This window comes from Patagioenas fasciata, chromosome 14 (assembly GCF_037038585.1).
Source record: "Patagioenas fasciata isolate bPatFas1 chromosome 14, bPatFas1.hap1, whole genome shotgun sequence".
In the NCBI taxonomy this organism is placed as follows: domain Eukaryota; kingdom Metazoa; phylum Chordata; class Aves; order Columbiformes; family Columbidae; genus Patagioenas; species Patagioenas fasciata.
In genome coordinates, this window is record NC_092533.1 from 19,763,359 (window position 1) to 19,776,501 (window position 13,143).

The following is a 13,143-nucleotide window of genomic DNA, read 5'->3' on the forward strand; positions in this document are numbered from 1 at the left end:
CGGTTTCCTGCTGACCTGTTAGGAGTTTTTCAAATAGAGACCTGGGAAAAAGTGGGAACTGTGTTGTGGAAGGCGATTAGTCGCAGTGAAAAATATATTCTCGGCCTTGTAACCACCTGTAAACTGGTAATTACTACAGTGAAGCAATTAAAACCTGGAAAGACTGTTATGAGCATTAGTGACTCAAAACTTAAACTTGAACTTTGGGATGATATGTAAAAACCTAACCCTAACCCTAAACCCTAACCCGGTGTGAAGTGGCCGGGGCGGAGGTGTGAAGTGAAGTGCCCAGGCAGGAGGTGTGAAGTGGTGTGGAGGAGGTGTGTTTACCTCATTTGCATATTCAATGAGGTCGTTTTCATAATTGGGGTTTAATTTACATAATCAGGGTCTCATTTGTTTCATATGTGTTTGGCTATTTAGGGTTTGAGTATTTCCTAGGGGTATGGTAATGTCATGTAATGGATTGGAATGTATAATTTAGTTTTTTCTTCTTTTTCCACACAAAATACCTACAAGTCTGGTGCAGCAGTAGGGCTGTGGATGCTAGAGGTGAGGACTGGAATTATTTATTTAATATTTTTTTTTAAATCCCCTAGAGCATCCACAGCCTTACTGCTGCACCTGAAGAAAAAACAACAACAAGGAAGTTTAGTTTGTATTTTATTTTTAGTTTGGCAATTTAAATAATCTGACATGCTGTCCAATAGAAACCCTGCCAGAACTGCACACGCGATCCCATTCAACCTCACCAACCGGTCCGCTCAAACTCCATCAAACACACACTCGGACAGAGTCCGACACTCACAGAAACAAAGAGTGGCACACACAGACAGACAAAGTCTGACACTCGCACACAACAGCGATAGACACCAAGTCTAACGCGCCCACACGGATGCCAAGTCCGGCACACGGACAGTGACACTGAGTCCTACGCACACACATAGACACAGCAAAGTCCAACACTCGCGCGGCACGGAGTCCCACACGCTCACAGACAGAGACAAGGACAAAGTCGAACGCACGCCGCACGGTGACAAATTCCCGCACGGACACCAGCGCTCTGCCCCTCCAGCCCTCCCGCGCCCTCTGATTGGCCCGCTCGGACGCGGGGGGCGGGTGGTGACCCCCAGCAGAACAAACCCTTCTATCTTGCATTGCCCTTCGCCATCACAATCGCACAGCAGTGAACTTGTAAGAGTAAAGCAGCCGTCTGACAGACACGCGCTCAGAACCAGACGAGGCTGGGGTCACACAAACGGACTCGCATTGTGGTAACATCACTTTATTTATTGCCCCCTACCGTGTTTTAAGGTGGGTTGTGCGGGAGTGGGCGGAGTCTTCAGAGGCACCGACGAATCAGGTGAGAGCGATGGTCACCTGCGGGAGGAGCTCGGCCAGGCGGGCGCAGCGATCGGGGGCGGCGGCCAAGGGCCTGTTGGCCAATTGGATGAGGCGCAGCTGGGGGCAGGCGGCCAATGTGGTGAGGGCGGAGGTGTCGCCAGTCGCTAAGGTCAGAGTCAAAGGGAGGAACCAATCAGAGCCTGACCCCAGCACCCCCAGTTCACGCCAGTTCACCCCAGTTCTCTTTGATCCGGTCGCACTGATCCCCATTGACCCCCACTGACCCCTCAGTGTCTCCCAGTCCCTCCCAGTGCCCCCTTGGTTCTCATGGTTTCCATGGAGATCCAGCTCCTCCAGGTGGTGGAGGGGTGGGAAACCCTGCAGAGTTGTGACCTCTTTGAGTGACAAGTCCAGAACCTGTGGAGGACGGGCAGCCGGATGCCTGGGTCCCTCCTGAACTCCTGGGTGGGTCCCCCCCCTGAACTCCTGGGTCCTTTGGGGCACTGCTGGGTCCCCTCCTGAACTCCTGGGTGGGTCCCCTCAGAACTCCTGGGTGGGTCCCGCCATGAACTCCTGGGTGGGTCCCGCCATGAACTCCTGGGTGGGTCCCTCCTGAACTCTTGGGTACTTTGGGGCACTCCTGGGTCCCCTCAGAACGCATGGGTTCCCCCCTGAACTCCTGGGTCCTTTGGGGCATTCCTGGGTCCCCTCCTGAACTCCTGGGTGGGTCCCCTCCTGAACTCTGGATCCTTTGGGGCACTCCTGGGTCCCCTCCTGAACTCCTGGGTCCTTTGGGGCACTCCAGGGTCCTCTCCTGAACTCCTAGGTCCCCTCCTGAATTCTTCAGTCCCTCCCTGAACTCCTGGGCGGGTCCCCTCCTGAACTCCTGGGCGGGTCCCCTCCTGAACTCCTGGGCGGGTCCCCTCCTGAACTCCTGGGTACTTTGGGGCACTCCTGGGTCCCCTCAGAACGCGTGGGTTCCCCCCTGAACTCCTGGGTCCTTTGGGGCATTCCTGGGTACCCTCCTGAACTCCTGGGTGGGTCCCCTCCTGAACTCCTGGGTGGGTCCCCTCCTGAACTCTGGATCCTTTGGGGCACTCCTGGGTCCCCTCCTGAACTCCTGGGTCCTTTGGGGAACTCCTGGGTCCCCTCCTGAACTCCTGGGTCCTTTGGGGCACTCCTGGTCCTCCTCCTGAACTCTTGGGTCCTTTGGGGCACTCCTGGGTGGGTCCCCTCCTGAACTCCTGGGTCCTTTGGGGCACTCTTGGGTCCCCTCCTGAACTCTTGGGTACCACCCTGAACTCCTGGGTCCTTTGGGGCACTCCTGGTCCCCCTCCTGAACTCTTTGGTCCCCTCCTGAACTCCTGGGTGGGTCCCCTCCTGAACTCCTGGGTGGGTCCCCTCCTGAACTCTGGATCTTTTGGGGCACTCCTGGGTCCCCTCCTAAGCTCTTGGGTCCTTTGGGGAACTCCTGGGTTCCCCCCTGAACTCCTGGGTCCTTTGGAGCACTCCTGGGTCCCCCCCTGACCTCCTGGCTCCTTTGGGGCACTCTTGGGTCCCCTCCCGAACTCCTGGGTGGGTCCCTCCTGAACTCTTAGGTACTTTGGGGCACTCCTGGGTCCCCTCAGAACGCCTGGGTTCCCCCCTGAACTCCTAGGTCCTTTGGGGCATTCCTGGGTCCCCTCCTGAACTCCTGGGTGGGTCCCCTCCTGAACTCCTGGGCGGGTCCCCTCCTGAACTCTTGGGTCCCCTCCTGAACTCTTGGGTCCCCTCCTGAACTCTTGGGTCCTTTGGGGCACTCCTGGGTCCCCTCCGAACTCCTGGGTTCCCCCCTGAACTCCTGGGTCCTTTGGGGCACTCCTGGGTCCCCTCCTGAACTCCTGGGTCCTTTGGGGCACTCTTGGTCCTCCTCCTGAACTCTTGGGTCCTTTGGGGCACTCCTGGGTGGGTCCCCTCCTGAACTCCTGGGTCCTTTGGGGCACTCCTGGGTCCCCTCCTGAACTCTTGGGTACCACCCTGAACTCTTGGCTCCCCTCCTGAACTCCTGGGTCCTTTGGGGCACTCCTGGTCCCCTCCTGAACTCTTTGGTCCCCTCCTGAGCTCCTGGGTCCCCTCCTGAGCTCCTGGGTCCCCTCCTGAGCTCCTGGGTGGGTCCCGCCACGAACTCCTGGGCGGGTCCCCTCCTGAACTCCTGGGCGGGTCCCCTCCTGAACTCCTGGGTACTTTGGGGCACTCCTGGGTCCCCTCAGAACGCGTGGGTTCCCCCCTGAACTCCTGGGTCCTTTGGGGCATTCCTGGGTCCCCTCCTGAACTCCTGGGTGGGTCCCCTCCTGAACTCTGGATCCTTTGGGGCACTCCTGGGTCCCCTCCTGAACTCCTGGGTCCTTTGGGGAACTCCTGGGTCCCCTCCTGAACTCCTGGGTCCTTTGGGGCACTCCTGGTCCTCCTCCTGAACTCTTGGGTCCTTTGGGGCACTCCTGGGTGGGTCCCCTCCTGAACTCTGGATCTTTTGGGGCACTCCTGGGTCCCCTCCTAAGCTCTTGGGTCCTTTGGGGAACTCCTGGGTTCCCCCCTGAACTCCTGGGTCCTTTGGAGCACTCCTGGGTCCCCCCCTGACCTCCTGGCTCCTTTGGGGCACTCTTGGGTCCCCTCCCGAACTCCTGGGTGGGTCCCTCCTGAACTCTTAGGTACTTTGGGGCACTCCTGGGTCCCCTCAGAACGCCTGGGTTCCCCCCTGAACTCCTAGGTCCTTTGGGGCATTCCTGGGTCCCCTCCTGAACTCCTGGGCGGGTCCCCTCCTGAACTCCTGGGCGGGTCCCCTCCTGAACTCCTGGGCGGGTCCCCTCCTGAACTCCTGGGCGGGTCCCCTCCTGAACTCCTGGGCGGGTCCCCTCCTGAACTCCTGGGCGGGTCCCCTCCTGAACTCCTGGGCGGGTCCCCTCCTGAACTCCTGGGCGGGTCCCCTCCTGAACTCCTGGGTCCTTTGGGGCACTCCTGGGTGGGTCCCCTCCTGAACTCCTGGGTCCTTTGGGGCACTCTTGGGTCCCCTCCTGAACTCTTGGGTACCACCCTGAACTCCTGGGTCCTTTGGGGCACTCTTGGTCCTCCTCCTGAACTCTTGGGTCCTTTGGGGCACTCCTGGGCGGGTCCCCTCCTGAACTCCTGGGTCCTTTGGGGCACTCCTGGTCCCCTCCTGAACTCTTTGGTCCCCTCCTGAGCTCCTGGGTCCCCTCCTGAGCTCCTGGGTCCCCTCCTGAGCTCCTGGGTGGGTCCCGCCACGAACTCCTGGGTGGGTCCCCTCCTGAACTCTTGGGTCCCCTCGTGAACTCTGGATCTTTTGGGGCACTCCTGGGTCCCCTCCTAAGCTCTTGGGTCCTTTGGGGAAATCCTGGGTTCCCCCCTGAACTCCTGGGTCCTTTGGGGCACTCCTGGGTCCCCTCCTGAACTCCTGGGTCCTTTGGGGCACTCCTGGGTCCCCTCCTGAACTCCTGGGTCCTTTGGGGCACTCCTGGTCCTCCTCCTGAACTCTTGGGTCCTTTGGGGCACTCCTGGGTGGGTCCCCTCCTGAACTCCTGGGTCCTTTGGGGCACTCTTGGGTCCGCTCCTGAACTCTTGGGTCCCCTCCTGAACTCCTGGGTCCTTTGGGGCACTCCTGGTCCCCCTCCTGAACTCCTGGGTCCGTTGGGGCACTCCTGGTCCCCCTCCTGAACTCTTTGGTCCCCTCCTGAACTCCTGGGTGGGTCCCCTCCTGAACTCCTGGGTGGGTCCCCTCCTGAACTCCTGGGTGGGTCCCCTCCTGAACTCCTGGGTGGGTCCCCTCCTGAACTCCTGGGTGGGTCCCCTCCTGAACTCCGGATCTTTTGGGGCACTCCTGGGTCCCCTCCTAAGCTCTTGGGTCCTTTGGGGAACTCCTGGGTTTCCCCCTGAACTCCTGGGTCCTTTGGAGCACTCCTGGGTCCCCCCCTGACCTCCTGGCTCCATTGGGCACTCTTCGGTCCCCTCCCGAACTCCTGGGTGGGTCCCTCCTGAACTCTTAGGTACTTTGGGGCACTCCTGGGTCCCCTCAGAACGCCTGGGTTCCCCCCTGAACTCCTAGGTCCTTTGGGGCAGTCCTGGGTCCCCTCCTGAACTCCTGGGCGGGTCCCCTCCTGAACTCCTGGGCGGGTCCCCTCCTGAACTCCTGGGCGGGTCCCCTCCTGAACTCCTGGGTCCTTTGGGGCACTCCTGGGTCCCCTCCGAACTCCTGGGTTCCCCCCTGAACTCCTGGGTCCTTTGGGGCACTCCTGGGTCCCCTCCTGAACTCCTGGGCGGGTCCCCTCCTGAACTCCTGGGCGGGTCCCCTCCTGAACTCCTGGGCGGGTCCCCTCCTGAACTCCTGGGCGGGTCCCCTCCTGAACTCCTGGGCGGGTCCCCTCCTGAACTCCTGGGCGGGTCCCCTCCTGAACTCCTGGGCGGGTCCCCTCCTGAACTCTGGATCCTTTGGGGCACTCCTGGGTCCCCTCCGAACTCCTGGGTTCCCCCCTGAACTCCTGGGTCCTTTGGGGCACTCCTGGGTCCCCTCCTGAACTCCTGGGTCCTTTGGGGCACTCTTGGTCCTCCTCCTGAACTCTTGGGTCCTTTGGGGCACTCCTGGGTGGGTCCCCTCCTGAACTCCTGGGTCCTTTGGGGCACTCTTGGGTCCCCTCCTGAACTCTTGGGTACCACCCTGAACTCTTGGCTCCCCTCCTGAACTCCTGGGTCCTTTGGGGCACTCCTGGTCCCCTCCTGAGCTCCTGGGTCCTATGGGGCACTCCTGGGTCCCCTCAGAACTCTTGGGTTCCCTCCTGAACTTCTGGGTGGGTCCCGCCACGAACTCCTGGGTGGGTCCCCTCCTGAACTCTTGGGTCCCCTCCTGAACTCTGGATCTTTTGGGGCACTCCTGGGTCCCCTCCTAAGCTCTTGGGTCCTTTGGGGCACTCCTGGGTCCCCTCCCGAACTCCTGGGCGGGTCCCCTCCCGAACTCCTGGGCGGGTCCCCTCCCGAACTCCTGGGCGGGTCCCCTCCCGAACTCCTGGGCGGGTCCCCTCCCGAACTCCTGGGCGGGTCCCCTCCCGAACTCCTGGGCGGGTCCCCTCCCGAACTCCTGGGCGGGTCCCCTCCCGAACTCCTGGGCGGGTCCCCTCCCGAACTCCTGGGTCCTTTGGGGCACTCTTGGGTTCCCCCCTGAACTCCTGGGTCCTTTGGGGCACTGCTGGGTCCCCTCCTGAGCTCCTGGGTCCCCTCCTGAGCTCTTGGGTCCTTTGGGGCACACCTGGGTCCCGTCAGAACTCCTGGGTTCCCCCCTGAACTCCTGGGTCCTTTGGGACACTCCTGGGTCCCCCTCCTGAACTCCTGGGTCCTTTGGGGCACTCCTGGGTCCTTTGGGGTACTCCTGGTCCCCCTCCTGAACTCTTTGGTCCCCCCCTCTTGAACTCCTGGGTGGGTCCCCTCTTGAACTCCTGGGTGGGTCCCCTCTTGAACTCCTGGGTGGGTCCCCTCTTGAACTCCTGGGTCCTTTCGGGCAATCCTGGGTCCCCTCCTGAACTCCTGAGTGGGGCCCTCCTGAAATCTTGGGTCCCCTCCTGAACTCTGAAACCTTTGGGGCACTCCTGGGTCCCCTCCTGAACTCGTGGGTCCTTTGGGGCACTCCTGTGTCCCCTCCTGAACTCGTGGGTCCTTTGGGGCACTCCTGTGTCCCCTCCTGAACTCCTGGGTCCCCTCCTGAACTCTTTTGTCCTTTGGGACACTCCTGGGTCCCCTCAGAACTCCTGTGTTCCCCCCTGAAGTCCTGGGTCCTTTGGGGCACTGCTGGGTCCCCTCCTGAACTCCTGGGTCCCCTCAGAACTCTTGGGTTCCCTCCTGAACTCCTGGGTGGGTCCCCTCCTGAACTCTTGGGTCCCCTCCTGAACTCTTGGGTCCCCTCCTGAACTCTTGGGTCCCCTCCTGAACTCTTGGGTCCCCTCCTGAACTCTTGGGTCCCCTCCTGAACTCTTGGGTCCCCTCCTGAACTCTGGATCTTTTGGGGCACTCCTGGGTCCCCTCCTAAGCTCTTGGGTCCTTTGGGGAACTCCTGGGTTCCCCCCTGAACTCCTGGGTCCTTTGGAGCACTCCTGGGTCCCCTCCTGACCTCCTGGCTCCTTTGGGGCACTCCTGGGCGGGTCCCCTCCTGAACTCCTGGGCGGGTCCCCTCCTGAACTCCTGGGCGGGTCCCCTCCTGAACTCCTGGGCGGGTCCCCTCCTGAACTCCTGGGCGGGTCCCCTCCTGAACTCCTGGGCGGGTCCCCTCCTGAACTCCTGGGCGGGTCCCCTCCTGAACTCCTGGGTCCTTTGGGGCACTCCTGGGTTCCCCCCTGAACTCCTGGGTCCTTTGGGGCACTCCTGGGTCCCCTCCTGAACTCCTGGGTTCTTTGGGGCACTCTTGGTCCTCCTCCTGAACTCTTGGGTCCTTTGGGGCACTCCTGGGTGGGTCCCCTCCTGAACTCCTGGGTCCTTTGGGGCACTCTTGGGTCCCCTCCTGAACTCTTGGGTACCACCCTGAACTCTTGGCTCCCCTCCTGAACTCCTGGGTCCTTTGGGGCACTCCTGGTCCCCTCCTGAACTCTTTGGTCCCCTCCTGAGCTCCTGGGTCCCCTCCTGAGCTCCTGGGTTCTTTGGGGCACTCCTGGGTCCCCTCCTGAGCTCTTGGGTCCTTTGGGGCACTCCTGGGTCCCCTCCTGAGCTCTTGGGTCCTTTGGGGCACTCCTGGGTCCCCTCCTGAGCTCTTGGGTCCTTTGGGGCACTCCTGGTCTTCCTCCTGAGCTCCTGGGTGGGTCCCTCCTGGTCTTCCTCCTGAGCTCCTGGGTGGGTCCCTCCTGAGCTCCTGGGTGGGTCCCTCCTGAGCTCCTGGGTGGGTCCCTCCTGAACTCCTGGGTGGGTCCCTCCTGAACTCCTGGGTGGGTCCCTCCTGAACTCCTGGGTGGGTCCCTCCTGAACTCCTGGGTGGGTCCCTCCTGAACTCCTGGGTGGGTCCCTCCTGAACTCCTGGGTGGGTCCCTCCTGAACTCCTGGGTGGGTCCCTCCTGAACTCCTGGGTGGGTCCCTCCTGAACTCCTGGGTGGGTCCCTCCTGAACTCTGGATCCTTTGGGGCACTCCTTGGTCCCCTAGAACTCCTGGGTGCCCTCCTGAACTCCGCAGTCCCCTCCTGAACTCATGGGTCCCCTCAGAACTCCTGGTTTGCCCCCTGAACTCCTGGGTCCTTTGGGGCACTGCTAGGTCCCCTTCCAAACTCCTGGGTGGGTCCATCCTGAACTCCTTTGTCCCCCCCTGAGCTCCTGGGTGCCCCCCTGAGCTCCTGGGTGCCCCCCGGAACTCTTGGGTCCTTTGGGGCACTCCTGGGTCCCCTCCTGAACTCTTGGGTCCTTTGGGGGACTCCTGGGTGTGTCCCCTCCTGAACTCCTGGGTGAGTTCAAGAGGGACCCACCCAGGAGTTCGGGGGGGGACCGAAGAGTTCAGGAGGGGACCAGGAGTTCAGGAGGGGACCCAGGAGTGCCCCAAAGGATCCAGAGTTCAGGAGGGACCAACCCAGGAGTTCATGGGGGGACCGGGAGTGCCCCAAAGGACCCAGGAGTTCAGGAGGGGACCCAGGAGTGCCCCGAAGGACCCAGGAGTTCAGCGGGGAACCCAGGAGTTCTGAGGAGAGCCAGGAGTTCAGGAGGGGACCCACCCAGGAGTTCAGGAGGGGACCCACCCAGGAGTTCAGGAGGGGACCCACCCAGGAGTTCAGGAGGGGACCCACCCAGGAGTTCAGGAGGGGACCCACCCAGGAGTTCAGGAGGGGACCCACCCAGGAGTTCAGGAGGGGACCCACCCAGGAGTTCAGGAGGGGACCCACCCAGGAGTTCAGGAGGGGACCCACCCAGGAGTTCAGGAGGGGACCCACCCAGGAGTTCAGGAGGGGACCCACCCAGGAGTTCAGGAGGGGACCCACCCAGGAGTTCAGGAGGGGACCCACCCAGGAGTTCAGGAGGGGACCCACCCAGGAGTTCAGGAGGGGACCCACCCAGGAGTTCCCCAAAGGACCAAGGAGTTCAGGGGTGAACCCAGGAGTTCAGGATGGACCCACCCAGGAGTTTGGGAGGGGACCCAGCAGTGCCCCAAAGGACCAAGGAGTTCAGGGGGGAACCCAAGAGTTCAGGATGGACCCACCCAGGAGTTTGGGAGGGGACCCAGCAGTGCCCCAAAGAACCCAGGAGTTCAGGGGGGAACGCAGGACTTCTGAGGGGACCCAGGAGTGCCCCAAAGGACCCACGAGTTCAGGAGGGGACCCAGGAGTTCCGGGGGGGACCCAGGAGTGCCCCAAAGGACCCAGGAGTTCAAGAGGGACCCAAGAGCTTAGAAGGGGACCCAAGAGTTCCGGGGGGGACCCAGGAGTGCCCTAAAAGATCCAGAGTTCAGGGGGGACTCAGGAGTTCAGGAGGGGACCCAACCAGGAGTTCAGGGGGGGACTCACCCAGGAGTTCAGGGGAGAAACAAAGAGTTCAGGAGGGGGATCAGGAATTTAGCAGGGGGACCAGGAGTGCCCCAAAGGATCCAGAGTTCAGGAGGGGACCCAGGAGTTCAGGAGGGGACCCAGGAGTGCCCCAAAGGATCCAGAGTTCACGAGGGAACCCACCGAGGAGTTCAGGAGGGGACCCACCGAGGAGTGCCCCAAAGGACCCAGGCACCGAAAACGCTCCGCAACGACAGCGACGCCAAAACCAGAGATGGCATCAATCAAAACGCCCTGCAGGGAGGCAGTGATGAGGCAAGGAGCCTCTTCTGCAACCCCAGGAAAAAGGAGCCCAACGTCACGGCCCCTTATGAGACGGCGGCACTGGCGCGCACACACCCACAGAGGAGACGGCGGCACTGGCGCGCACACACCCACAGAGGAGACGGCGGCACTGGCGCGCACACACCCACAGAGGAGACGGCGGCACTGGCGCGCACACACCCACAGAGGAGACGGCGGCACTGGCGCGCACACACCCACAGAGGAGACGGCGGCACTGGCGCGCACACACCCACAGAGGAGACGGCGGCACTGGCGCGCACACACCCACAGAGGAGACGGCGGCACTGGCGCGCACACACCCACAGAGGAGACGGCGGCACAACCTAAGAACTTCTTCCCAGCATCTTGAAGAGCCAGTCCCTAGGGCTGGAGGGGTAGAGAGCAGAGCTGCTGATGCAGCCCAGAATGACACCATAAATCACAACTGACCAGGAACATCCAAAATGCAAGAACCGTCCACGCTTTTGGCTGATGATACAATAATCCAGCACCCGATTGGCACTACGCCAATTAACACCGGCATTCCGGATCCCGGGATGGCACCTGAGAGGCCCGTTGGGCCCCCGGAGCACAGCGAGGAGCCCCCGGGATCGTCTGACAGACGCAAGGCAGGCTTCCTGAGCTACACGACAACGCAGACGCAGGCTAGAGCTGCCCTGCCCGGCACATGCTGGCATTGCACTGTAAAGTTCCCTGGGCCCTTTACCCACCCAAAGGGGACTTTTCCTGGACAGCCCTTTCCCTTATCAGAACTTTACCCCCATCCCTGCGATTCCCGGCCCCTTCCCAGCCCCCGTGCCTCCACTTATCTTTCAGAGGGCCGAGGGCCCGAATCCACCTTTGACAGAGAAAACGCCACGTGCGCTAACGGAGATGTTCCTGCATTGCCGGGGTCCTCTTCAACATCTACGGTAACACAGGAAAACACACGCTCACTAAGCCATGCCAGCATACAGTATCGCGGGGTAAACGCCGACTCCTCCCGCAACACCCACCTCCTCCTAAGTTCCTCGGCGTTCCGTTCGGCGCGTTGGGTCACGGGTGCGGTCACAAACCCTCATCGCTCGTAACACCTAAGACAGCGAGAAACAAAAGAACTGTAGGGCCTGGAGCGAGTCCCCAGCCCCACGCTCCTCCTCGCCCATACCCCGGCTCACCAGAAACGTTCCTCCAAGTCCAAAGGGCCCAAAAGGAGCCTGCAAAACAAGAAGGAAACGCTGAACCGAGTCACCGGGCGACACCGGGCTCCTCGACACCCACCGCCGCCTCACCTTCTCGGCTGCTGATCGGCGTGCAGCTTCGCCCCTCCGAGCTGGTCCACGGCACCTGCGAAAACAAAGGCACCTGCTCGGACGCTGCTCAAAAACAGCCCGCCCGTAGATGGGCCCATCTCCCGCTCCTTTACCTTGGCCACTCTCCCACCTGCCTGCCCACCCTTGCTTTTGACTGCAACGCCGTTGACCACAGAGGTTCAGCTGCCGCCTGTAAAACAACGCAATGACGCTCACACCTGCACTGGCAACATGGGACCTGAAACGAGCTGCTGCTTCGGCCCGACGCTCATTGTTCACCTTGCCCGAGGAGTTGCGGTGCTAATACCCAGGTTTCCTCTTTGCTTCTATGAAAGAGACAAATGACCAAACTTACATAGAGCCACACGGCACATCTTCCCGCTGGCATCACACACCGACCCACCTGCTTATGGCGCGCTGCTCGCCTCTTCTGTTGCTCTTTCGTACCAAGTCATCCCTCTACCTCTGAAAACAAGGTATTCAACAAGTCACCCAGACGCTCATCAACAGCTTGACCATTCCACAGGTTCGCTTTCTATTCAGGAATCCCACCCGACACTCTAATTGAGTCCCTAAAACACTGGGGAACGGACTGCCAGCTCCCCTGCCACAGCTACTGCATCCCAGATGATCACACAACCTTTGCCTACACAATTGAATCTGTCAACAGATTAACCCTGGACTCCTAGAGTTCACTCCACCCGCCCCTGACTCCACACCGCCAGGCAGAGCAGCTCCGAGGCGAACGTGCACGTGCGCAGACAAACGCGCCACAGAACTCTATGGACGACACAACCTCAACAGCACCAAAAACGCTCTGCAACGACAGTGACCCAAAACCAGAGACGGCATCAATCCAAATGCCCTGCAGGGAGGCAGTGATGAGGCAAGGAGCCTCTTCTGCAGCCCCAGGAAAAAGAAAAAGGAGCCAAACGTCACACCCTTACGAGACTGCAGAACTGCCACACACACGCAGAGGAGACGGCGGCACGACCTAAGAACTTCTTCCCAGCATCTTGAAGTGCCAGTCCCTTAGACTGGAGGAGTAGAGAGCAGAGCTGCTGATGCAGCCCAGATTGACACCGTAAGTCACAGCTGACCAGAAACATCCAAAAGGCAAGCACCGTCCACGCTTTTGGCTGATGATACAAGAATCCAGCACCCGATTGGCTCTACGCCAATTAACACCGGCATTCCGGTTCCCAGGATAGCACCTGAGAGGCCCGTTGGGTCCCCGGAGCACAGCGAGACCCCGGGATCGTCTGACTGGCACGAGGCGGGCTTCCCGAACTACACGACAACAGGCGCCGGCTGGAGCTGCCCTGCCCGGCAGATGCTGGCATCGCACCGTAACGTTCCCTGACCCCTTATCTGCCGAAGGGGACAGCTCCTAGACTGCACTTTTCTGTCTGAGAACTTTAAACCCACCCTGCGATTCCCAGCCCCTTCCCAGCCCTCGTGCCTCCACTTATCTTTCAGAGGGCCGAGGGACCAAATCCACCTCCGACAGAGAAAAATGCCACCTGTGCTAACGGGGATCTTCCCGCAGTTGTCGCTTTCTCCATCGTCGCCTACAGTAAGGAAAGCGAGAACACGCACGCTATCGAGCGCCCAAATAATATTTATCCATAGTAGCCTGCGGTTCGTTGCTCACCTTGGCTGACTTCTGGGAGGTA